The 24,749-nt window shown below is 40.1% G+C and overlaps 2 protein-coding genes across 5 annotated transcripts in view; one reads left to right on the top strand and one right to left on the bottom strand.

The window, feature by feature from the left end:
• The window catches only part of sox13 (SRY-box transcription factor 13), a 52,195-nt gene extending 38,028 nt beyond the window's left edge, over positions 1-14,167 (bottom strand). The window contains exons 1-2 of one of the 4 annotated variants that reach the window (XM_082533572.1): positions 13,280-14,167; positions 3,389-3,487 (exon numbers count right to left, since the gene is read on the bottom strand). The gene's annotated coding sequence lies outside the window, so the exon portion shown is untranslated. Of the gene's footprint in view, positions 1-3,388; positions 3,488-7,309; positions 7,360-13,279 lie in introns of those variants that run through there. The other 3 variants (XM_082533571.1, XM_082533569.1, XM_082533570.1) reach the window with 3 other exon arrangements.
• The window catches only part of LOC309706776 (uncharacterized protein), a 217,420-nt gene that overhangs the window by 42,068 nt on the left and 150,603 nt on the right, over positions 1-24,749 (top strand). The window lies entirely within an intron of this gene.

Here is a 24,749-nt window from a genome sequence, read left to right as displayed (position 1 = left end):
AGTTTCTTCAGCAAAACCACTAAGACTTTTGTCTGTCGTCAAGAGATCAGGGACAACTGCTTGATTTCAAAAGCAGTCCCATTTCAGTCCTTCTTATTAATACAGGAATGAGTCAGGCTTTGTCTTAAGCTCTGTGTGGTATTTGTCAAACAGCTTCAGTCTATCTCTGATAAGAACAATCAAGAATTTACATTTAAAGATGAATATTACTAACCCCTGACATCGCTCATTAAAGGAATCGTTTTGACTTTGCATCCTACCTTGGTTTGCATACTACTGTCTTCTGTTCGTTTTCATCTGTTCTATTGAGTGACGGTGTAAGGGGTTGTGGTTTCTCTTATTCATCTTGTTGCGGTGTGGCTGACTTTCAGCAGAACTGATAAGCACAAGCTTTTTGTGTTTCTCTTTTAACAAGGTAGAAGCAACCACAGCCAACACTGGTGTACTCCAAAATAAAAGTTTGGGTATTTGTTGCCACACAAAGTCCCAATTTACTGCACTTTGTTACAATTTACAACATACAGTCCGTGTATTTGACTGCTAAACTAAAGCAGACTGATGCAGAATGGAATTACTTTCTCATCTTTGTCAGATAGAGCAGCATGCGCGAATACAGACAAATGCATGCCATCAATTTAATTTCTCTTTTCCAACAGAAGCAGCACAACTGTGAGGGTTTTACAAGCACAGAAAAACAGCGCGGGGAGGTGAAGAGGGAAAAAAAAGACTTTTAAGGCAATATTGAAAAGATTCAGCTCAACAATCTTCCCAGTCAACAGGTACGTGAGGCGAGGTAAGAGCACAGTTTAAAGTTCACAGGCTCTCCAGACAGCAGCTGCTGTGCTGCTTCAATGCGCTGCTTTCAAGCACGGATTGTTTGTGATTCTCAGCAGAATTAAGTGTTTCAGTGTCCAAAACACTAAAAAAGGACAAATCCATTAGTAGTTGTCCATATATGTAAAAGAAATAGATAAAATAAACATAAGACTTATGTGTCTGTGTTTGTCTGTTTTTATATGGAATATAAAAATATTCCACAGTACTACTAATCATGGTAACACCACTGTACTGAAATATATCAGCCGTGACAGTGATGCCTATATGTTCTTACAGCATGCACCTCCATAGTGTATTTGGCTGAAAGTTAACATTTGTAGAATATTGACTAGAGTAGAGCTGACCTTTGCCTATATGTGCTTCAATGGAAAATTATGGAAGAAAAGAAAGAAAAAAATGAGAAAATAGTAATTAAAATAATTAAAAGTTGTGATTGAAAACTACACTAAAAAATAGCGTTGTGTCGTAGTCTTTTTTGGCAATGGGATGACTTAAATCACTCAAGTGTAGAGAGGTGGACGCAGTCTGCAGCAAGAACTGTGCAAACACAGGAAACTGTACTACTAGTTACAGTATTAACAAATCCATGTTATACACTTTATGTAATTGTATTATAAAGCATTTCACTTTGAAATGTCACTGTCATCAGTACAGGTATACTGTGATGCTCCTACCACAATACCCTGTCTTTTTTAATACAGCCAGAGCTCTCTTGCAAATGAGGTTTTATTCAAATCATATGGCCAACAAAAAAATGGATTAAAATAGAATTCGTTGTCACCGACTAAAATACTCCAAGTATACAAATTTGAAACTGATCTCGCTACACAGTGTACTCCATTCAGTGACAGTATAATGCACGCTTCTATTGTTTGTTTGTTTTTTCAAAATTTGCAGATGATACATGTACTTTTTTTCATTTTCTACAACATTTAAATGCATGATTTACTAGGTTTTCTATAATATGGTACTTTTTACACATTGATGCAAAGTCTATGCATTCGTTTTCCACTACAGCCATCCATATGAAAATACTCCAGAGTGATAAAAAAGTAAGTCTGAGTAACATTTAGAGTTAACTCAGTTGTTAACTTTATGTGACTGTATGTCTCCAGTACACTAACATCAACGTCAAACACATCTAACCCGTCCTCTGTGTTTAAATCCTGCTTAATACGCTTCATAATGTGCTCTCTCTATGACCACTGCCTCTCTCTTTCTCAAAAGCTTTCTAAATAAGATGTATAAATAGGCTGATGACACAACCGTGCCCTTCACAAAGACACCGAGGAGAGAGAAAAGAGAGGAGAACAGGACTCTGGCTTTAGTCACAGCCCCTTTTATTCTCCTGCTTTTCAGAAGCACAGGTTAAAAAGCAGCCATCTTTCTTTTCATGTCTCACTCTCGTCCCTCTTTCTCCCTCTCTCTCCCTCTCTCTCGCTCCCTTTTCTCTCTTCCCGTTGCGTTCACCGAAACAGGTCGTCTATTGTGGCGGCTAGCGAAAGGCTACTGTGGCATTTATCAGAGGAGGAGGAGGAGGTGGTGGTGTGGTGAGTGGGGAGAGAGAAGACAAAACACACTCCCAATAAAGAGATAGAACAAGAGAAGGAGAAGAAAGGATGTGTATGAAGGCCACTTTTTTTCTCCTCTTCCTTCACAACGCCCCTCCACCCCCATTCCCTTTTCCACCCCCTGCTCCTTCAGGCTAGCTCAGACAAAGGAGGCCCGACTCTCACAATGTGCTCTCTCTCCTTTAGCCTGGCACACTTTATATCCTCACTCCATTTACTGCTTCTTGAGAGCACCCACATGTACATAACGTGTGTGTGTGTGTGTGTGTGTGTGTGTGTGTGTGTGTGTGTGTGTGTGTGTGTGCATGTTTTCAGGAGTTTCTAATGGTCATGGTGGTAGCAGTAGTGGGGGGGAGAGGGGGGGTCTATATTTGCAGAGGGTCTCATAGACCAAGAGGCCAGGACTCTGAGACGTTACTATGGCAACGCCTTTGAGCAGTAGGAGCACAACAGGTGATTCTGCTGAGGGACTGTTTGTTTCGGCACTGGCAAACTGCAGGAGGTCTTTGCTGCGTGTGTGCGCGCGCACACGCGAGTGCATATGTGTGCTTCAGCTTCACAAGTACAGCTGCGTATGCAACAACTTAGTGCCATAGATCTTAACCAGCTCCAATAAGCTGGAGATCATGTCTGAAGTAGCTGGCTGACCGCCGTAATGACACAGTCCGCCTCGCTACGCACACAGACCCAGCCCATGGCCCTGACTACACAGCACATACATCAAGATAGTGCCTGAAAATAGGAATACACAACAGAAGCCACTGCCTCTTATGTTAGGGCTTACAGAGAAATCCATTCACATAGAGAGGCCTGTTCAAGAAGGAGAAAGAGAGATGAAAGCAGGAGAACAGAAAGCAGTAGGGGAGCTCTAGATATTCTACAGTCAGGATATGCACTTACTGGCCATTTTGTTAGGTACACCTGTTCAACTGCTTGCTAGGCTACATGTCTAATCAGCTAATTGCACGGTAGCAACTCACAAATGTAGACACAATCAAGACGCCCTGTTGAAGTTCAGGCTGTACATCAGGATGTCGTAAAAACTGGAGTTCTACTGGGATTTTGCCCCACAGAATGATCTGAAAAACAGAAAGTGGGAGAGCATGCCTTGTTGATGTCAGAGCAGAATGGCCAGACTGCTTCGAGCTGACCTCAAATTACCACTTGTTACAACCAAAAAGCATCTCTGAGCGCACAACAGGTCAAACCTTGAAGCAGATGGGCAACAGCAGCAGAAGACCTCGTCGGATGCCACTTCTGCCTGCTACAAACAGAAAAACTGAGGCTACGATTCGTACGGACTCATCAAAATTGCACAACAGGAGACTGGAAACACACAGCCTTGATTTCTGCTGCAACATAACAGATTTGGAATTTGTCAACAAGAACAAGAAAATGGATCCATCCTGCCCTGTATCAAAGGTTCAGACTGGTGCTGGTGGAGTAGTGATATTTTCTTGGCACACTTTGGGGGCCCCTTTGTACGAGTTCAGGGTTGTTTAAATGCCTACCTGAGCAGTGTTGCTTAGGATGTCCATTTATGTCCACTACCTATCTTACGATGGCTGCTTCCACCAGTATAATGTGCTACAACATTTTCACTGGCCTCCATAGTCACCAGATCTCAATGCAATGCACCACGTTTGACAAAAGGGGTCCAACCTGACACAAGCAAAGTATACCTAATAAAGTGACCAGTGAGCATATACCGTGTGTAAAGCAACTACGACTTATAGTTTAATAATAAGTGTAAAAGCAATCTTGGGGCTGAGCTTGACTGAGTACTACCAGCTGCCTGCACTCAGTAACTAGCTGCCTACAACACCATGTTTTATATAGCAAAAGTTTTCACTTGCTCAAATACACTGAAAGAGTTTTTGATCTGATGCGGCATCATAGATGGCAGCGATACAAAGACATTAATAAAACCGTTATGGTGCGTTCACACTACGGTAAAAGTTTGGTTGGATTTACATACAAAACGGCTTGGTGATATGGAGTAAAATAGTTACTAAGGTAAGGTTAGCAGGTCTTCATTATCACAATATAATGTAATAACAAACATGTAGTCACAGCCACAAATCAATAGTCAATGTTTGTTTGTTTTTTAAAACCCAACTGTCTGATGTTTTGTTAACCCATCCATCCACTCTGACCTCCACCCCGTGCAGACCCTTCTTCTTATCTGCATTAACCACAAAAAAATGTGGTCATTCGACTTTTGGGGAGAAAATGAAAAGGTTCTTTTCATTCCTTTTTCTTAGATTCAGTAACAGCGTGCTTATCTCCTGGGCTGCCAGATGACAGAGAAGAAAGAAGAGCCCAGGTAGAAAAATGGATTTGCTGCCTTTCCTATTAGATGTGCAGAAACAGCTAAAGGTTAACTTTAGGCTGACAAACAGGACTGAACACTTTTTGCCAAGCAGATTATTTTTGAGAGGGTAAGCTTGTGTTTTTCCACGCTTTTCGTTTTGTGAATGAATAAGGTGAAGAAAGCCAAAAATCAGCAGTTGATGGAATCTGCCAGCAATTACTGTGTTATCGTTTTTAATTCCTTTGTTTCACGGAGCTCTGCTGTTTTCACAACTGCTCTGACTCAGGCCCGCTTTTGCACCGGCTGACATGCTCTTTCAACGCCACAAACACACACACTGTACTTTACTGTGGCACACACCTGTGCTGCTGCTGTAAATACTCACTAGAGCACTAAATGCATACGAATCCACAGCTGAAAATAGTCCCAAGACAAGTGCACTATTTCCTGCTGTTTGTGCCCAGCTGTTTTAATTACAGAGCCTTTTTAAAAAAAAAAGGAAAAAAAACAACTTTAAATGCTTTTTTCCCCCAATTTTGACTACTTCTAGTTAAATACTATTGCTGACTAATGAAGTAGCTTAAAGAGTAAACTAAATATAGCTCTAGGATTTGAAAAGTAAGCTGACCATTCTTTCCAGTTAGCAGGCATCTTTTGTTTTTGGAGGTGACGGGCTGATAAGGTGCTTCAATGCCACATACAGAAATTTATCTGGGTGGTTTTGCCTTCAATTGTGTTAAACTTCAGGCTGCGATAAAACTGAAAGAAAGTGAACAAGAATTAAAACATGGAAAACTAAATCCTTATCTCAAAGGAACAGCAGTAAGAACAGCAAAGGTTTGGTGTTCGGAGGATGACGGTGTCCACTGCTGTAACTCGGCTTCGCTTCTCTCTTTATTTTGCAGAGATACAACAGCTTGGATGCATGTGAGCGCATGATTTTAGACAAGTTATCGCGCTCAGCTGTGGAGAGTGGGAGATAAAAGCCAGAAGAGTGTCTCCTGCATTACCGACGATGTGTGTCTGCGCCCCTATGCCCCCTCTTTCATTTAACATTAATACAATCTAATGTTACCCCACAAATGATAAGTCATCAAAGAAGTTCAATGCAGCGGAGGAGCGCTGGCCTGTTTTCCATGCTACACATACACCACAAACTCAAATACGCAACTAACTTCTAGCAAACCGGCACATAATGGCCTACTGTCGCTTTAGATTTCATTGATTTTTAAAAAGGAAATGCAAATCATGCTGGTGGAGCTGTTGCGGAGCAAACAAACGGTCTCTGGTCATTTGCAAATGGCACTATAGACCCACACACACACACACACACACAACAAACAGGTATACAGTTTTGTGTCCTGAATTTTTTTTTTGAAAATTTAGGTTTCACATAACAACAGAGCAGCGTTGTGCAGGAGAAAGTCATGTAAATGAACCAGGAAACCGGTGTGTTTTTATTTGTGTGTGCAGGGCTCGTCTATCAATAGAGTGTTTGTGAATTCTCTCAGAAATAAACAAATCGGCTGGAAAAAGGGTGGGAACAAGCCGATTATACCTTTATCTTTAACCGTGGCAAACAAAAACAGACGTATGTCCATATGCACTTCTCTGATAGCCATGCAAATCTGTTGGTTAATTCTGAGAAAGCAGTAAAAGGCGCTGAAACGTAATTTAATAAGGCCTTTATGTCACTCAGCAGCAAAAAAAATGAATAAACTGTCAGCGAACCTGATCAGTGCAGGCATTAATGCTATCTATTAAGCCAATAATAACCTCTTTAACGCACTTTTATCTTGATGAGAGTGGCACAAAATCCACTCATCATCATGTTTATTCCTTTTTTGTTCTTTGTACGTTCTTCAAATTAAGGGGCACGAAAAAGTCTACATAAACCTGCTCATTCACGTCCCGCATGCCGAACAATAGAGAGCCGTTATGCGACGAGCATTATGGGAACAAGAGAGACAAAAGAAAAACTCGCTGCATACTTTCCAACAAAAGCCTCCCTTTCCAGCGCAACATTCAGCCAAACACACCTAAGTCCTGTAGGAGCTTGTATTCTGACATTGCGTGCTGAATGAACACACGTGCATGCAATGCAGGCGTGGAGAGGAAAAGTTCAGAAAACTTTTTTTCTCCTCTCTCCTTGTTGTGTGTTTTTCTTAAGGGATTAGAAAGTGATCAAAAGTAGCATGAGAAACACGGCGCAGGGGCCAGCGTTCGAGAAGGGTTCCGTTCTTTCTTCTTCGGAGATGATTTACAGCTGTTGATAAATAGCCTGCTGTGGTTTCGCCCCCCTCCTCTGGCTTTACGGCGCGTTTTTATGGGCTTATGACAGCATTCACGGATGGGTGAGCGCACATTCAAAGCACAGCTGGCAGAATGTAAATGAATGACATGCCAGGGGTACAGCAATCCCGTCGATATATTTTAAAAAGATAAACAAAACAAGTGTAATGTGAAGCTTTTAGTGATTAGATGCTTCAACCGTGCAATCAGATATAAGCCTGCAAGACAGTCAACCGCGAGGACACAGTGAGTTTGGTAAAAGAAGGCTTTGCCGAGGTTGAAGCAGGTATCTTACCTTGAAGGTGTGTGCAGATGTACACAGCAGGGTGTGTGTGTGCGCGGCTGCAGTATCTCTGAAAGTGGCCCATCACCAGTGTAAGACTTGTGTTTTATCACCCGCCCAGGATGAGTCTTCCTGTGTGTGTGTGTGTGTGTGTTTCCTCTCAAGTGTGTACAGTTATCTTTCTTTTCTTTCCTGTACCAAGGCAACAGGTGGAAAGTGTCTTTAAAAAGTCCTCTGAAGAGTGATGAGCGATGTTAAGATGAAGCAAAGGCATTCAACCAACCTCTCCACCTTTGTGTTTCCTTCACAAAGACATGACTTCTAACATCTCCACCTGAGATCCTTCCATCTCCACTTTTAATTACTGCACTCTCTCACCCCGTTTGCTTCAGAGATAACAGAAATGAATACAAGGAGCACCTTGAAACTTCTCCGTTCATCCGCTCTATCAAAAGCTCCCTCTCTTCGGCACGTGTGCTCGACGCACCACACTTTGGTCTTTGTGATAGTGATGTACAGAATCATTAAAGACTACATGTTCACGGTTCACGATGGCTTAACGCGAGGAAAAAGAGGCTGTTAGATAATGCAAAAAAGCCCATTGTGAGGCACAGAAGCTGACTGCGATATCACGTTCCTATCAGGGACATGGTGAAGAATTAACCAGAATAATCACACTTTATAAAAGCCAAGCACCTTCGTCACCAGAGAAGCCTGAACACAGGCAGGAATTTACACAGTGTGATCTTAAACAGAAATATTTCATCAAATTAAACTGAATATCTAAGCACTGTTTTTACCAGAAAAAAAAACAGTTTTTTTAGATATTCAGCATATTTTCATTTAAGAAAAACAGCAAATAGCATCAACAGCGCCATCGATTAATCAAATAATCCAAATGCACTCAAAAACAATTCACTGAACATGATTTAAAGCATTGCAAGAGTTGATTAACTTGTTGCCACAAAACACAACAAAGCAAAGTTATTACTGATCTTGGTGACTGACACCTAATATGTCACAGTTTACCTACTTTTTTATGAGTCTCTTCTAACTGCATTCAACAGATGTTTCCTTTAGGCAGGCACCAGGCGGGAGAGCTTTTGAACACGCAGCCATTTAAACTGGTCTGCACATTATTTCTGCACGAGGAGCCAAATTACTTTTGCTCAATTTAACTTTTTGTTTTTGCAGACCAAAAGATAAGTCAGTGAGACGTTTTACGGGAGATACACCTATACACAAGTCAGGTGCAGTAAGAGTAAAAGTGGGTAATAAGAAACTGAAGCGCAGGTCTGAGAGGCTAGCCTTGACTCAGAAAATAATAATAATATTAATAGTAATAATAATAAACTTCATGTATGTAGCACCTTTTAAAAACAAAGAAAAAAGGGCTTTACAAGATAAGACAGAAAAAAAGGCAAATAAGACATTTAAGAGTAGATGAAGGTGGGACATTAGGTATAGTGTTGCCATTACATAGTTTGTCCAACAGTGGGCAGCGATGACGCCATAAAATACTGCGATTTGAACGGATTTTTGTCAAAATTAAAAGGTAGATATTATTTTGTTTTTATAACAATCAGCTGGCTGAATTTCTTTTCTAATAATGTTCTATAAACACAACACATGATTTTATATGTTTTAAGGGATTGTTAAACGTTGGCTTTGCAGAAGTATCAATATAAGTACAAGTCTCTAAACTCTATCACATGTGAACTTATTACCACAGTAATTAATTGATATTATAATTAAAGAGTAATTAATTAATTAATTAATATTATAATAATTATTAATATTATGTTAATAAAATGATAATAACTACAAATACAAATTTTTCGATATCTAACTGTGAATTTTTTTTTTATTTAAATTGTTTGAAAATGTTTTCTTACATTTAAAGCTGTCATATTTTAGCCAGCCAACATGCAAAAGTAGGGAAAGCAGTAAATCATCACATCAGAGATCAGAAAACATGCAACTTTTTTGAATATATAGTTAAATCAGTGTTAAGTCAGGTAAACTTTACTATCAAAGAGCTGTTTTGTTGTTTTTTTTTAACAATTTCTGACCAAAAGAAATCTCAAACATGATTGGGCCTTATTATGAACCTGCTGCCCACATAAAAAAAACCCTTTCAACATTACTAATAGGTGTGAAGAATTTAAATCTTTTACCACATATAACAATAGTACAGCAGGCTGGAGGAATATTTTGAATAATACTGTTTATGAAAAAAATGTTTTAACTGTTTACTTTTTCAGGTTTATTTGCCAAAGTAAACAAATTCTTTATTGTCATTTTGCATTTTTGTAAAACAAAACTCTTTCAACGCCAATCTTTTTCACAGCAGCATATGGAATAAATAAAATAAAAAGAATGAAAAGGACTTAGGCACTACTAAACTGGCTATCGCTAAGTTGTCTTTGTTGGAATTGTGTATGACTGCTCATTACTAATTAATAGAAACATGTAAAAGCGAGAGTCTATCCATCCATTTTCTTCCAACTGAGGTCTTAGAGGAAGAGGCAAGTTACACCTTGAACAAGTGACCAGGCTAACGCAGGGCTAACACACAGACAACCAAGTTCCAGAAAAGGGGAGAAGGCAGAGTACCCATGCAGGTACAGGGAGAACATGCAAACTCTACACAGAAGGGTCCATCTGCCTGCTGGAGTTTCTTTCTTGATGTGAGGCAGCAGTGCTAAACACTGCAAAACTTCTACCAAAGTTCTAAAATGTTTGTCTGTAACTATCCTCTGCAGGGCGCTTTGAATCTGATTAGCTTTAATATATTGTACACAGTTTAAAGTATCACACACCACAAGGGACTGTTGTTCTGTGCTATGACACAATATTTTTTTAATGTGATGAAGAATGTAAAGAACCACTTAACCCCCTCAGGCTCAAATTAAACTTTTTGTTGCTAATGCACAACTAAGTCCTGCAGTGGTACTTCTGAGTAAAAAAACTCATAAAATATGTATGTGGGGTAATCAGGTTGTTAGTTTTTAACTGTTGCAAATCGGCAATGCCTGCCTTGAGAGGGTTAAAGGAATAATTTTTTTTTTTTAAATATTCATTTCTACTTTTTATCTAGAGATGGACAAAACAGCCACATTCAGGACCAGCTGCAGGTTCAAGACTCCTGGGTTAAATAATGATTCAGCTGATCGACTGTCGACTATACTACACTATGTTATTCATTTTTAAATCTCATTGTCCAAATTCTTTGCACATGAAAACTAATTTAATTTGTTCAGTTTGGAGGTTTAACCCTCAGGAAGATGGATTAACAGCAAAAATTTAAAGCACAGTGAGCTGATGTGATACAATGATATGACTCTGTCACCGTATATTTAATTTCTAGGTTGCTGCACAATATAAGTGAAGTCCTTATGCCGACCCGTCTGAAGAGTCAGACAGACAACATGCGTATACTGTCGCTCAAGCGGCAGAGTGATGTAGTGATGTATGTAGCGCTCATGCTTGTTGCGATTCTTCCAAAAGAGAAAATGCAGTGATGGTGGGGGTTTTTGATTGGCTTGGCCTCACACTGCGCTAAAGGACAGGCTGAGGAACACACGCACACACACACACAGACAGACCATTATTCTCCATTGTGCTGTTTATCTGTGGACTCCTGGTTCAATAGGATTCAGAGAACAATGTCCAGAGGATACAAGAGGTCAGGAGGAAAGACGAGGAAAAAACTTAGTCTGCTCTGCTGCCCTGATGGAGACATCCAATGCATAGGAAGTGGTGCACACACACACACACACACACACACACACACACACACACACACACACACACACTGGACTGGAGCGCACAAATTTCAAGTCTAAAAAATTGGTACAAACAATGACCCACTAACAGTAGATTTATTGTAAACACGCCTGCTTACAACAATTTGTTATCACGCTTCACAGGAAGACCAAGTGTGGATGTGAATTCATAAACTTTAATCTTCTTTACTGTGCCCAGTATAAATTAAACCCACAAAAACCTACTGACATCTCTTTTCAATCATGACATGCCCAATCTTTCACAAACACCTACAGGACAGCAGCAAGTGCAACAATGACAACAACAACGTTTTAGAGAACATCTGATGCTTAGCTCCATTTATGGTACAATATTGATAAATGAGCCCAAACTGTGGCTACAGTTGCTTTCACAATTAACTGATTCATTAGTTGGTCGATAACACGCCCATTAAAAAAACCCAGGAGTCCAAGGTTGACATCGCTTTTCTGGCCTAACAAGGATCCAAAACTGCCAAGCATGAGAGCGCAAAGTAACAAACTGTCAGGTATTAGAAGCAGCTAATGTTCTCCCTTTCACAGTCAGCTTGAACAACCAAACTCTGATTACATCAGTTTGTTCCTGATTCTTTATAACGTTACCTTTCATTTGTGGTTTGCCATGTAGGTGGAAATTTCTAGTAAACAAAGGAAACAAATGTAAACTTCACTCCACCCCTATAACTTTATTCTTATTATAAAACAGTGGTAACTACTTTGAGCAGTGCTAGCACATGAACTTAGCAGACACCTGTTTGCTAATTAGAAAGCAATATATGACGAGGCTGTGGCATGAGACACGACAGTGCTCGGGCCAGCGAACAAAGCACGAGTGAAGGTGCAGGTCACCTTTCCCCCAGCATGAACCCGTTCACCTGGGAAGACAAAGCTCCAAAAGAGAAGGTGGGGCCGGTGGAGGGATAGGGAGGGGGTGGAGGTGAAGGGTGAAAAACCAGTCCTCGAGGTTATGTGTGTGTGTGTGTGTGTGTGTGTGTCAGAAAGAGAGAGGAGAGCAGGAGTACATTGCTGCTGACAAGCAGACTCTTTACATCTGCATTGCTTGGTTCTGTTGTCCACCGCAGAGATTGAAAGATAGTGTGTGTGTGTGTGTGTGTGTGTGTGTGTGTGTGTGTGTGTGTGTGTGTGTGTGTGTGTGTGTGTGTGTGTGTGTGCAGTAAGCTAAAGTATATGAAGATGCAGCATTAAACTAGCCTCCAAAAAAGAAAGAAAAGAAAAAGAAATGAAGGGCAGCAGGGGGTGAGAAGATGGGACTGAAGAGTGAAAGAGGACAGAAAGGAGATTGACAGAAAGAAAGGTCAGGGACTCCCCACTGATGGACAGCTTTGTATGCAACCAGCCACTGTAAAGACGAGCACACACACTCACACTCCTTCCTTCCACACACTTTGTACTCGGCACTGAGATGTCACCTCTGAACTGTTCCCAGACCTGTGAACCGTTTCCCACCTTGCTAATGCCTGACCCTTTTAACATGCTGAGAACCCCTGAACATACTTAAAGGAGCCTAAGGTGTCACCTCTGACATCACTGACCCTCAGGGCTCCACTGCTTTACAGACCAGACCGCTGCAACACAGTGCCACTGCTTCCCACCCCACAGCTTTATAAAAAGATATTTCTATGCTGGCAAAATTTCACAGTACAACAAGGAGAACTTTCCTCACTCTGAAACTTAATGAAGTTCTAATTATTCACTGCCATACTTCAGTGGATCAGCTAAAAATGGGGCTTTATGGAGAAAAGAAGGGTGTTGAAGTCTTTGCTAAAACGTTGACACCTGTGCCTATTCTCGGTGAACCTGCTGATATCCGCTCATTTGCATCTGCCAACAGAACTGACATCATCCCCATCACCACCGCCATCATCATCATCATAATAATAATTTCCCACACCACTCGATAATTGTGTAGCGGAGCAGTGAGGTCGAGAGCAGCGCTCATTTTTCCACATAATTATGCATTAAAGTCAAAAGTCAAAAGAAAGCGTAAATGGAGAAGCTGGTGCAAGTTAGACTAAATGGGAATGTTGGGAAAGTTAGAGGTTGATGGATGAGGTGGAATTCCGACTGATCTGAGTTTGGGAAGTTCCTTCCCAAGTTCTTATTAACGACAGTGGTTAATATTTCCACGAAGAGTGACCATCAAGCTTCCACTCACCAGTCCCGGTGCGCCCTGCGCTCTCCACCAGAGAGACAGGAGGGGGGGATAAACTTCCGTCCTCCTCCTCTTCCTCCCCCGCTTTAATTGCTCACCGCATGCAAAGCACGGTGGTTTGGGACAGACGTTTCTCCGCACGAACTTGTCCTCCCGGTCCTTCGGAGTGGAGAGAGCCGGCTGCTGTTTGTGGTAAGATGACGGTGAGGAGTGAGAGGCAGGCGGAACACTGCTGCGATGCGTAAATGTTTTTGGAGACGGGGAGCGCGCACACTCACTCACTCACTCACTCCCGGTGACTTTCTGTTTGCTTGTCTGGGTTTCCAACTCTCACCGTCCCCAGCGCCCTGCAGCTCACCTCCCACTTAAAGGGAGAGGGACTAATTTCCAGGTGGCGGCTGTGAGAACACTTACACACACACACACACACACACACGAGTGTATCAAGGGAGAGAGAGTCGATAATCTGTTACTGGCTCCCGTGTCTATTGAAACGCACATTGACTACACTGTTAATGACTATTGATTGGAGAGACCTCACCAACTGACGGCCTCTTCTCTCCCTCTTAGATCCATAACCAATCCAATAAGCAAGACTTAATAGCAAAGATACCGGCAGGGTCGTTTAACTTTACAAGTACATATAAAATAAATAAATAAATAAATAAAGAGAGAGAATGCAGTTAGTAGTCATTTTCATTACAAGCTAATCTGTTATCAGTGATTAGTTGGTCGCTCTTTAAAATGTCATGAGATTACAGAGCGTGTAAAGTTGCGCTTTCAAACGTCTTCGGGACTGAGTAAAGATTATTAGAAGGGGGAGGGGTGATCATGAGTGAGCCTGGGTTGATTCAAAGAGTGATCTTTGTTGACAGAGGCTTTCTTTATTCAGCTGTGCCATACTGCAAAATTTGGTATTGAGCCAATACCAAATAAATGCCACAAAAATGCCACTAAATGCCGATGTGATTTTTTTTAAATGTGTCAGACAAGCAATGAATAAAATAGATCTGACAGTCAAAACAAAAAACACGACACAAAAGTGTTTGTTTCTGAGTGTTTGTTTGAGGTGTGTTTTTTTTTTAAAATAAATACATGAATAAAAAAATATTTAACAGAATTCAGAGGTCTGCTACTGAATTTAAAGTATTGATACTTTGCCACCATTGATCTGATACTTATATCAATATTTTAGTATTGGTATCAATACTGTCGATATTCAGTTCGATTTGACCGCTTGTCATTTTTAAAATTTCCACCTTTTGATCAAAGAAGTCTGTCATGCTTAACAAGTGTGGTGTAAAACTATTCCTATATTTTTTTTTCAGGGCTTTTCCCCACTCCATGTACAATATCCTGTAAATCTGGGACTCATTTGACTCTTAGAACTGAAGAAGCTTCTCGGATGAGAGGTTTAATGTCTTCAAGCAACTTAAAGAAGTCCAGACACTTTTCTTTCTAAGCTCCTTAGAATATCCTCTAAAAGTATGCTAACAGTAAAGTGCAAATACTTTTGGTGGGTGCTGTATGTATCCACTATTTGCAACACTTTCTACCTCTTAGCTCACTAGACACTGTCTCTTAGTCAGTCACACTTTTAAGACTAAAAAACAAACAAACAATTAAATGAATGAGAGGTAAAACTTGAGGGGGTAGGGACAAATAAGTAAATACTTCTGCCTACTCCTTTTCAAACAAATAATGGAATAATACTTTGTAATGATTGTGAAGGCACATGTTTGAAATGTTTGAAATAAAAATGAACTGAACTGAACTGAACACTACTTGCCATGTGTTGAATGAAACTGTACACCTTCAGCGTCTCTTTTTATGCGTGATGAAGAAAAAAAAACAGGAGTTTGACTCCTATCCAGATCACTTTTTTTTAAAAAACAAACAAAAAAACTTTAGGGTAAGTAAGGGTTTTGCAACAAAATCACGCTCGGCAGTGACAACATAAAGAATAACCCAATGACTGAGGGCAGAAAAAACAAGAATAAATCATAGTGATGGAAGTTTAAAAGTGAAGAACAGAAGTGTTAGCTGTGTTCAGCTGTTACCATACACGGCTGGTTTGTTTTACACAGCAGGAGCACAACTACATTACAAATATCCAGGTAAAATGCTGGATTTAAAATTTAGCAGATTTCTTGTAAACATTGCTGCAAGCTAACAGCAATTACCTTGTCTCTTGCTAGCAGTGTTAGCTGCATCAAGCAGGGATAATTCTTTATCAGCGGGCACAGCATTTACTCCTCAACGTTTGCTTGAAAGTCTTAGTTTTCAGCTCTGAGGTTTGTGTGTTTATTTTGTTTGTTGGTAGTAGTTTTAATAAATACATTCTTTCAGATTAAGGTAGGAGTATATAATGCTAGCAGTAAGCTAGCAGTATAAACTACCAGTAAACTAGCAGTTTAAAACAGCAGTATATAAAGGTAGCAATAAGATAGCAGAATAAGATTAAACTAACAGTGTTACAATGTTACAAAGGTTACACGTCCATGTCCATGCCAGCACCAGCAGATGCTGTTTATTTCAGACAGAAACATGTCGAACCCCTCAATGTCTGCACATTGAAAGGTGGCATTAAGTAGGTGCGCAGTGGGTTACAGTGTGACGCTTACTGTCCAAGCATCAGTATGTGATGACTTCGGAGTGAGGACAAATCAGTATTTGTACCTAAACACACATTGAAATAAAAGATAAAAGCCTAAAAGTCCTGTGATATATGCTAGCACCGCCTCCCTCCAATGAACTGGAAGCACTCGTGTAGTAGTTAAGTATTTACTGATATATAAGTTAAAATTACATTATGCTTTTTTTATAGTTATGCCTCTGTCAGTGCGCCCCAGGGCAGCTGTGGCTACAATGTAGCTTGCCATTGCCAGTGTGTGAATGTGTGTGTGAATGGGTGAATGACTGAATGTAGTGTAAAGCGCTTTGGGGTCCTTAGGGACTGAGTAAAGCGCTATACAAATGCAGGCCATTTACCATTTATGATTAGTTACAACACACGTTTTTGGATAGGTGGAGATTCTCTACTGTGTCACCTACCAGTCTACCAGACTTTATTAACGTGTAGCAGGGGCACTGGCCTTTGCCTCACATAAATTCAAACATTTTTGGACGTAACACACACAACAGCATCTTAGTCTCGCACCATTTCACTGTAACTTCAGGCTAGTTCAAAAACGCTCCGGTTCCTTTCACTGAGAAACACTTTGCCGCTGAAAACAATCCAGGTAGCAATTTGCATCTCCCAGAGAATGCATTTAAGAATCCAATGAGTTTTAAATGATCACAGTTTATATTGGACACACTGTGGCTGGCTCCAAGAACATTCTTCTTCCTCTGCCTCTGATGAAGATTATATAAATTAACTTATCTTTCAACCATCATATGCAAATCTTGTGTTTGAGCAGTGCTTTTTTTGTACTGTCCTTTAATTGTGAAAAGTTGTCATCAGTCCGTATTTCCCATGTGATGGTGAACAGCCAAGCCTGCCATGACTGAAAGACATGAATGTGGTTATGCTCTACAGTAATGTTATCTTATTGTATCTGTGTGGCTAACTGTGACAGTGTTGTAGGTAAAGAAGCAAGAATCAAGCCAACATCACATAAGTGCGAGTAAAGAAGTGAAGACCTCATATGAAGAAAGAATGAAAGGTAAAGAAGGAAAGAAGGACTCTCTGAGGTCATGGGAGTGCACACAGTGAGGAGCAGATAAAAGGAGGTGCGGCTCTGTGGGGACAGAAAGAGGGAGAGAGAAACAGAAAGAAAGCGAGAGAATGAAAGAGAGGGAGAGAATGAGGTAGAGAGAGGTTGGCTGTGCATTGGGGAAGCTGATGTGCCATTTCTAATCCCTCCTGTTCGTGGCTTTGTGCCGTGGCCCAGCAGGAAGTGGGAGCTGGGCAGACAACAATTAACAAAAGAGCTGTGAAGAATACAATTAGCCATCAATGGCCAACCACGGGCCTTTGTGCCTGTCACCATGGAGACGGCACAACACCACTATACCCAGATTACAAAACCCTTTTCTACACTTCTCTTTTTTCTCTCTCCATCTCCCCTTCTCTCCTGTAGCCTTTTCACTTTCCCTGCACTTTATTCTTCCGCTTTTTAACCATTGTCCAGCGTTTCTCTTTAGTTTTTTGTGTATTATGTACAGATATTATATGTCCCGCTATATAAGTGGACACGTGCATCCTTTATCTGTGTCATCTGGCTACTTGAAATTGAAGCACTTACTAATCATTTTTCCTAAAGTTCAGCTGACCTGTCAGCATCAATGTAGGCTAATATCATTCAACGATCCTCAACAGTGTCGCGACACCTCACTTTATGTAGTAAAGCTTTCAGAGACATCGTGAATTGAGGCGAAACCACACTCAAAGAATCCTGAATGGAAATCTATGGGAGATTTCTGCAACAGCAAAGACTGCAAATGAAGTATGATATGACTTTTAAGTGTAGTCTTTTTGAGAGTTGGCAGTCATTATGGATTTTCAAATGGCAAATGGGCTTTATCAAATAAGTAATCATGAAAGCCAATTTTGATTGTTGTATACTCTCTAGAATACCTGGATAATACAGCGGATAGTTGGATTGTTAAGCGTGTATGTTCTGGATAGCTTTCTGCTCAGGCTATAGAGTTAACAGCTCTTTATTTGTGTATGACAACCTAAGCTAAGTCTCTTCTTCCATGTGATTTTTCGGGCAGCAGTGTTTATTAAAGCCAAGCATCTATGTTTTAGATCCAAATCTGCAGCTACTCTATTCCATGAACATATGTGGGTCCACGTCTAACACAACAGCTTCCATACTGTGTAGGAAAATTTCCGTCTTCAGTTGGTTGCAGTGAGTAGCGGACTACTAGTTTCCTGAGGTACGTTCCTGAGACGCCTCTCTGTCTCCGGTTCCATCCGAAGTGTCTCATCATCAATTTGATTTTGTTCCTTGTTTGGGGATGTGGTTCCAGCCAACCATCAAACTGAAATGATTTGTGACCGTCGTCATAACAGCCCGTGGGGTAATCCACCTTTGCCACCATTTATCTGCCGAGTTTCCGAAAAATCAGACTCGCACGGGTAAACAAACTGGCTGGAGCAGATAAATGTGCACAGTGATTAGATCAGTATTCCAGGATGAAGATCCATCGCCGTTCCAAGGGCAAATTTCCACATTTTCCTTTAGTTGGACTTAAAAACAAATATTGCAAGTCATGCTTAAAAATTGTGTATTTGTGATGGCTGCTGGGAGCTTGTCAAATATAAAACTTTTGCATTTTGCCTCATCTAACTCTTAAACTATTTTTGTACATGTACTTTGAGCAACTGGTGTGGTCTGCCTTGTCTCTCATGTAGCTTACAGCAGGAGTTTGTCCACCTTATGAATTCTCATTACTGTAAACGCTCTGGTTTGGGCAGGGGTATGATGACTGGATATGAAGCAGGAAGGCTGCAGTTCCTTGAGGTTATCTCAAAGGTCAGTCACATGTTAAAATGCAAAATAGCAAAAAAATTAAAACTCTGAAGTGGTTTTTTAATGGTTTAAAGTTGGGGATGTGTCTGCTTTGACTCACGGGAATGCTGACACAAGAAGCTGCTACTGGTTTGTGCTGCCATTCAGCATCAGCAACGAATGGCAGCACAATTGTTTTGGTTCTTCCTTGATTTACTTTGATGATTTGTTTTCTTTTGTCTTGCTTTTAACTTGCTGTCTTCTTCTACTCTCCCATCCAGGTCGCCGGACACGCCGCTCCGGTGTCAGCGCAGAGCAGACACACTTTGCTCCCCCTCCTTTTGTGTTTAGATGTTGCGCCGTCACGTGACGTGACTTAGATGCTTTTGGGGTTGTTAAGTTGTTTACATATTATTTATATTTTTTCCAGTTGTTGTTTTTGTTGTTGAGAACTTTTTATCTGTAATTTTTGTATTTTAGTTTCTCAACAGTACTTGCTTGATCTAATTTGCTTATTGGTTTGCTGCACTTTTTATTTAAGATTTAAGAAAAAAAAGATAAAGCAAGTTCTATTTAATTATAAACTTTGTCCTAATTATATCCTAGTTTTAACTATTTAATAATAAAAAAGGAAACATACAAAACACTTAAGGTCATGAAAATTAATTGAGACTAAGCAAATCAATGAGGCATGCACTTTATTTGTTGAAAAGTATCGGTATCGTTGATATTTGCCGGTATTTACTTGGTATCGGATCGATACCAAAATAAGCAGTATCGCAAACCACTAGATTCTGTTCATCTGGACGTAGTGTTTTCAGTGGGAAAAATGTTTCCTCACTCATCCAAGTGACTTCTGCCTAATTTCACCTCCTCACTACGTACGACTCTGGATACTGTAGCTCCTGTGAAAACTAAGGTCTCTAATCAGAAGTACCTGACTCCGTGGTATAATTCTCAAACGCGTACCCTAAAGCAGATGACTCGTAAGCTGGAGAGGAAATGGCGTGTCACAAATTTAGAGGATCCTCATTTAGCCTGGAGAAATAGTTTGTTGCTTTATAAGAAAGCCCTCCGCAAAGCCAGAACATCTTACTATTCGTCACTGATTGAAGAAAATAAGAACAACCCCAGGTTTCTCTTCAGCACTGTAGCCAGGCTGACAAACAGTCAGAGCTCTTTTGAGCCAACCATCCCTTTAACATTAACTAGTATTGACTTCATGAACTTCTTCACAAATAAAATTTTAATCATTAGAGAAAAAATTACCAATAATCATCCCACAGATGTAATATTATCTACAGCTACTCTTGATGTTAAGTTAGACTCTTTTTCTCCAATTGATCTTTCTGAGTTAACTTCAATAATTACTTCCTCCAAACCATCAACGTGTCTTTTAGACCCCATTCCTACAAAACTGCTCAAAGAAGTCCTGCCATTAATTAATTCTTCGATCTTAAATATGATCAACCTATCTCTAATAATCGGCTATGTACCACAGGCCTTCAAGCTAGCTGTAGTTAAACCTTTACTCAAAAAGCATCTCTAGACCCAGCAGTCTTAGCTAATTATAGGCCAATCTCCAACCTTCCTTTCATATCAAAAATCCTTGAAAGAGTAGTTGTCAAACAGCTAACAGATCATCTGCAGAGGAATGGTTTATTTGAAGAGTTTCAGTCAGGTTTCAGAGCTCATCACAGCACAGAAACAGCTTTAGTGAAGGTTACAACTGTCGCCAAAGTGCTTGCTCAAAGGGGTCATATGATTGTTGGGTTTTTCTCTGTATCTATGAAGCGCCTTGAGGCGACTTTTGTTGTGATTTGGCGCTATATAAATAAAATTGAATTGAACTTCTTCAGTCTCAGCTTATAAACAGTACATTTACACAATAACTGAAACCAGCCCACTGAATGAACAATGGGCTGTGAGGTCAGTTCCTTGATTATTTCTCTAACCTCCTTGAGATTTTTCTGCCTCAACTTCATCATTTTCCCCTGTGCCTAACTGTCTCCGCCTCTCCACCCTGTTGCCACCTGTGTCTCGTTGTGTAATCAGCCTCTTATAGATGTATATAGATGTGTTTCTGAGCTTTGTTTCTGTTTTCGCTCCAGTATGTTTTTTCATGCTTTTTTGCTTCTTTGGTTTTATTCATATGGAGATTGTATTAATAGGTTTCTGGAAAAATTTCATTTTTTTTCCATTCACATATTTGTGCAGAAACATTTTTTTTTAAATCTTGACCTTGGAAGAAATTTTTCAAAATGCATCCATTTTCAGTGATCCAAAATGCTGTTTACATGTGGACAAAAGGCCCAAAAGCATAGAAAAAGCTAAGCCTACCAAAATACCTGTTTACATGCAGACACAGCCTTAGTATTAGTGATTGAGCACATATGTGTCACTGTGTTTCACTCAGCTCTAAAAATACAACATCCCAGTAGCCAATATGCTGATGTGAAATGTTGAAAATGTCAAAATGCCAGCAGTAGATGTGACAGTTGCTCTACCTTTTATATACACACTGGACAGCAACTCGTTTTCTGTGCAAACTACTGGTACTATTTTTATATCATTATCAGACTTTTATCGCAAACTATCTATTATTGTATTATTATTGTCCAAATCACATTTATATAGCACAACTGAAAAAGCTTGTTCTCCTCAAAGTTTCAGCCTAGTTTTTGGGACAACCAAAAGCAGCCAGTCGGCTGATCTAAGGGCCCACGAGGGAATATAAGGCTGAAGTACATCAGAAAGGTATGGAGGAGCAAGACCATTTAATGCATTATAAGCCAATGTTAGGACTTTGAAAGTAATTCTGTGATAAATAGGAAGCCAATGAAGAGAGGACAGGATATGTTCGTGCCTGTGTGTACCAGTTAAGAGATGGGCAGCAACATTTTGAACAAGCTGAAGACGTGAGAGGGATGCTTGGCTGACTCTAGCATAAAGTGCAAGCCGAGTTGAGATAAAGGCATGTATTATTTTCTCCTAGTCATGCCTTGACAAAACAGGCTTAAACTTTGCTATTTGGAACTAGAAAAAGCTTTTTTGCAACACAAAACTGATTTGTTTATTAAATTTAAAATCAGAGTCCATAATGACTCCCAGATTTGTGACATGCTGTTTGATGTATGACCCAAGTCAACCATAAATAATAAGGGATGGATGGAGCCTGGATTATTAGGTGCTAAAGGCAGGTAAATTTGGCAATCGTCTGCGTAGCAGTGGAAGGATATCTCATGTTTTCTAAGAATTGAGTACAATGAAAAAAAGAAGAGGACCAAGGACTGAGCCCTGAGGAACCCCATGAGAAAGGGGGCTGAGTTGGACAAAAAAATGTCAATATTAACACTGAACTTTCTGTCACTCAAACAGGAATGAAGCCAATCCAGTGCTGCACCTTTAATGCCAACCCAGTTTTCCAAACAAGAGATAAGAATACTGTAGTCCACAGTATCAAACACTGCAGTGAGATCTAAAAACACAAGATCCGCAGAGCTTCCAGAATCATTAGCTGTAACAATGTCATTAACAACCTGTAGGGGTGCAGTTTCAGTGGAATGTAAATGTTTAAAACCTGAATGAAAAACCACCACAATAACATCAGTATCCAAAAATGTAATAGATTGTGTAAAAACTATTTTCTCCAATAACTTTGAAAGAAATAGGAGTTTTGAGATCGGTCTAAAATTTGAGCAAACTGAGGGAATTATTGAAAAATTATTGTAAAACCTAAAAGTTTAAACTATCTTTAAGCCATGGCAGTTGCTTTATGGGAATGCTTAGAGAAGACTACAGGTAGACCCTGAATAGGGACCTGGGGTTGAAGCTTACCAACATTTCATTAACCTGCTGGTTACCACTCATTATGTGAACTTGTGATTAATGAGTTAAGTTTTAATACCCTGGTTACTTATTTTCTCTTCAGTTATTAAAATACATCCATACTGCGGATAAGGCCAATAGCTGGGATAATGATACTGTATTTGTATGTGCAGGTGCACTCTCAATGAATCTCAGTGAGTCAGCAGATTTAACAAAGACACCCTGTAATGATATACACTTATCTGCACCCTGACATTAAAGGAAAGTAAGGATGTTCCAAACTGATTCATAGGATCGCAATCATGGCTAATTCAGGCATTTTGATTAATAGTTCTGGCTGCGCTGTCAAAAACACCCCACTGTGCTCCATTATAACTCTGTCCACACAGTGCAGTGTGTGAGCGACACGCTGTAAAAGTATATCAAAGCAGCAGTCAACTTTGGTTCATGACTTGACAGTGTGTTTTGTTCATGCTGAGTGTCTCCTGTTCAGATGTTCTTCCAACAGATGTGCACTGACAGTCTTGGTAGCTAATACAGACACTCTGTGACACCGTAAAGAAAGTAGGAAGTATTAGTATTGGAAGCAGTCATTTCTCAGACCACTAGTTTTTGAGTAGTAAGTTTGAGTTTCTAATAAGATAATGAGGTTACACAGACCAGAAATTAATTAGAAATTATTTACAGATGGGAAAATAATTATTTGATTCCCTGCTGAATTTGTTAGTTTGCTCTCTCACAATGAAATGAAGAGTCTCTAGTTTTATGGTAGTAATTTAATAGAAAGAGACAGAATATTAACAAAAAAAAATCCAGAAAAAATATACTACATTAAAAATACATTAAAAGTTATACATTGATTTGCATGCCATGGAGAGAAATAAGTATTTGATCCCAATGGAAAACATGACGTAGTACAGTACATGACCTGGTCCACTGGCCCCTCAATGTGGTAAAGTCATTCTGTATCCAGAAAAACAGCTCCAAAGCATAATTTTTACACCTCCACGGGGATGTTTTTTGGGGGCCATTCCTCCAAAACACAGTGGTTTGAGTTGATGCCAAAGTGATGAACTTTGGGGGTTCATCTGACCACTGCACTTTCTCCCAAGACTTTTGCAAAACATTTAGACGGCTAACTTAAAACTGACGTGTACATGTTCCTTCTTGAGCATTGGCAATTAAAGATTTCAATTCATTATACGAGATCAATCCGAAAAGTAAGGTCTCCAAATCTGTGGGGATGTAGAGAAACTGTTTGTACGGCTGTTGGCCACACTGTTGTGATTGGTGTTTCCCCTACTCCCAAACAAGCCTGCACAGCTTCACTGATATGCTCAATCTTGGCTTGGCAGCCCTATGAAAATGGAGCTCCCGTTGAACACTATCGACAAGAGCAAAGTTCACGCAATTATTCGATTTTTGAACGCAAAACGTTTAAAACCGGTTTTCATTCATCGCCAATTGACAGTGCATGGACAGTCGTGCGTAGATGTCAAAAACGCTCGCGAGTGGTGTAGAGAGTTTACAGCCGGTTGTGCTGAAGTTCAGGATAAACAAACAGCAACAGGTTGATTGCTCAACGCTTCCTGAAGGACATGGGGGCAAGCTGGTAAGACATGGGCATTCGAAAACAGCATCTACAAAAATGCATTATGTAGAAAAGAAATAATTCTTCAACCTTTAAAATATTATAGAAAATAAATGGGTGTTTGTATTTCTAAACACATAGGAGACCTTATTTTTTGGATTGCCCTCGTAGCATAGTGTGCTATAGATAGCGCTCTTGGTGAGTTGTCACCTTCTGCTGTAGCCCACTGTGTAGGTCTGCAATCTACAAACCCTGATGTCCTTTGACAGCTCTGTGTTCTTACTCATGGTGGTGGAGAGGCTGAATGGGAGTAAGTAATTCTGTGCTTTATATAGAGTTCAGATCAGGAGTGTTTGTAATCGATCGATTGATTGTAATCTGTAGGTCACATGGGCACACAGCCAATCTGTGGGAGAAATCTGCTTTGGTTGTACAGGATCAAATATTAATTTGATTCAGTGACATGCAAATTAATTTATAACTTTCATGTAATGCATTCTTTCTGGATTTTGAGTTTAGATGCTGTCGCTTTCCAGGAGAAGCCAGGTTTTTGGCTAATGTAGTCAAATTGTGAACACTGTGAACATCTAGA

The sequence above is a fragment of the Aulonocara stuartgranti genome, assembly GCF_965226115.1.
Source record: "Aulonocara stuartgranti genome assembly, chromosome: 5".
Taxonomy (NCBI): domain Eukaryota; kingdom Metazoa; phylum Chordata; class Actinopteri; order Cichliformes; family Cichlidae; genus Aulonocara; species Aulonocara stuartgranti.
The sequence above is the reverse complement of the archived record's forward strand: the minus strand, read 5'-3'. Positions and strand labels throughout refer to the sequence as shown.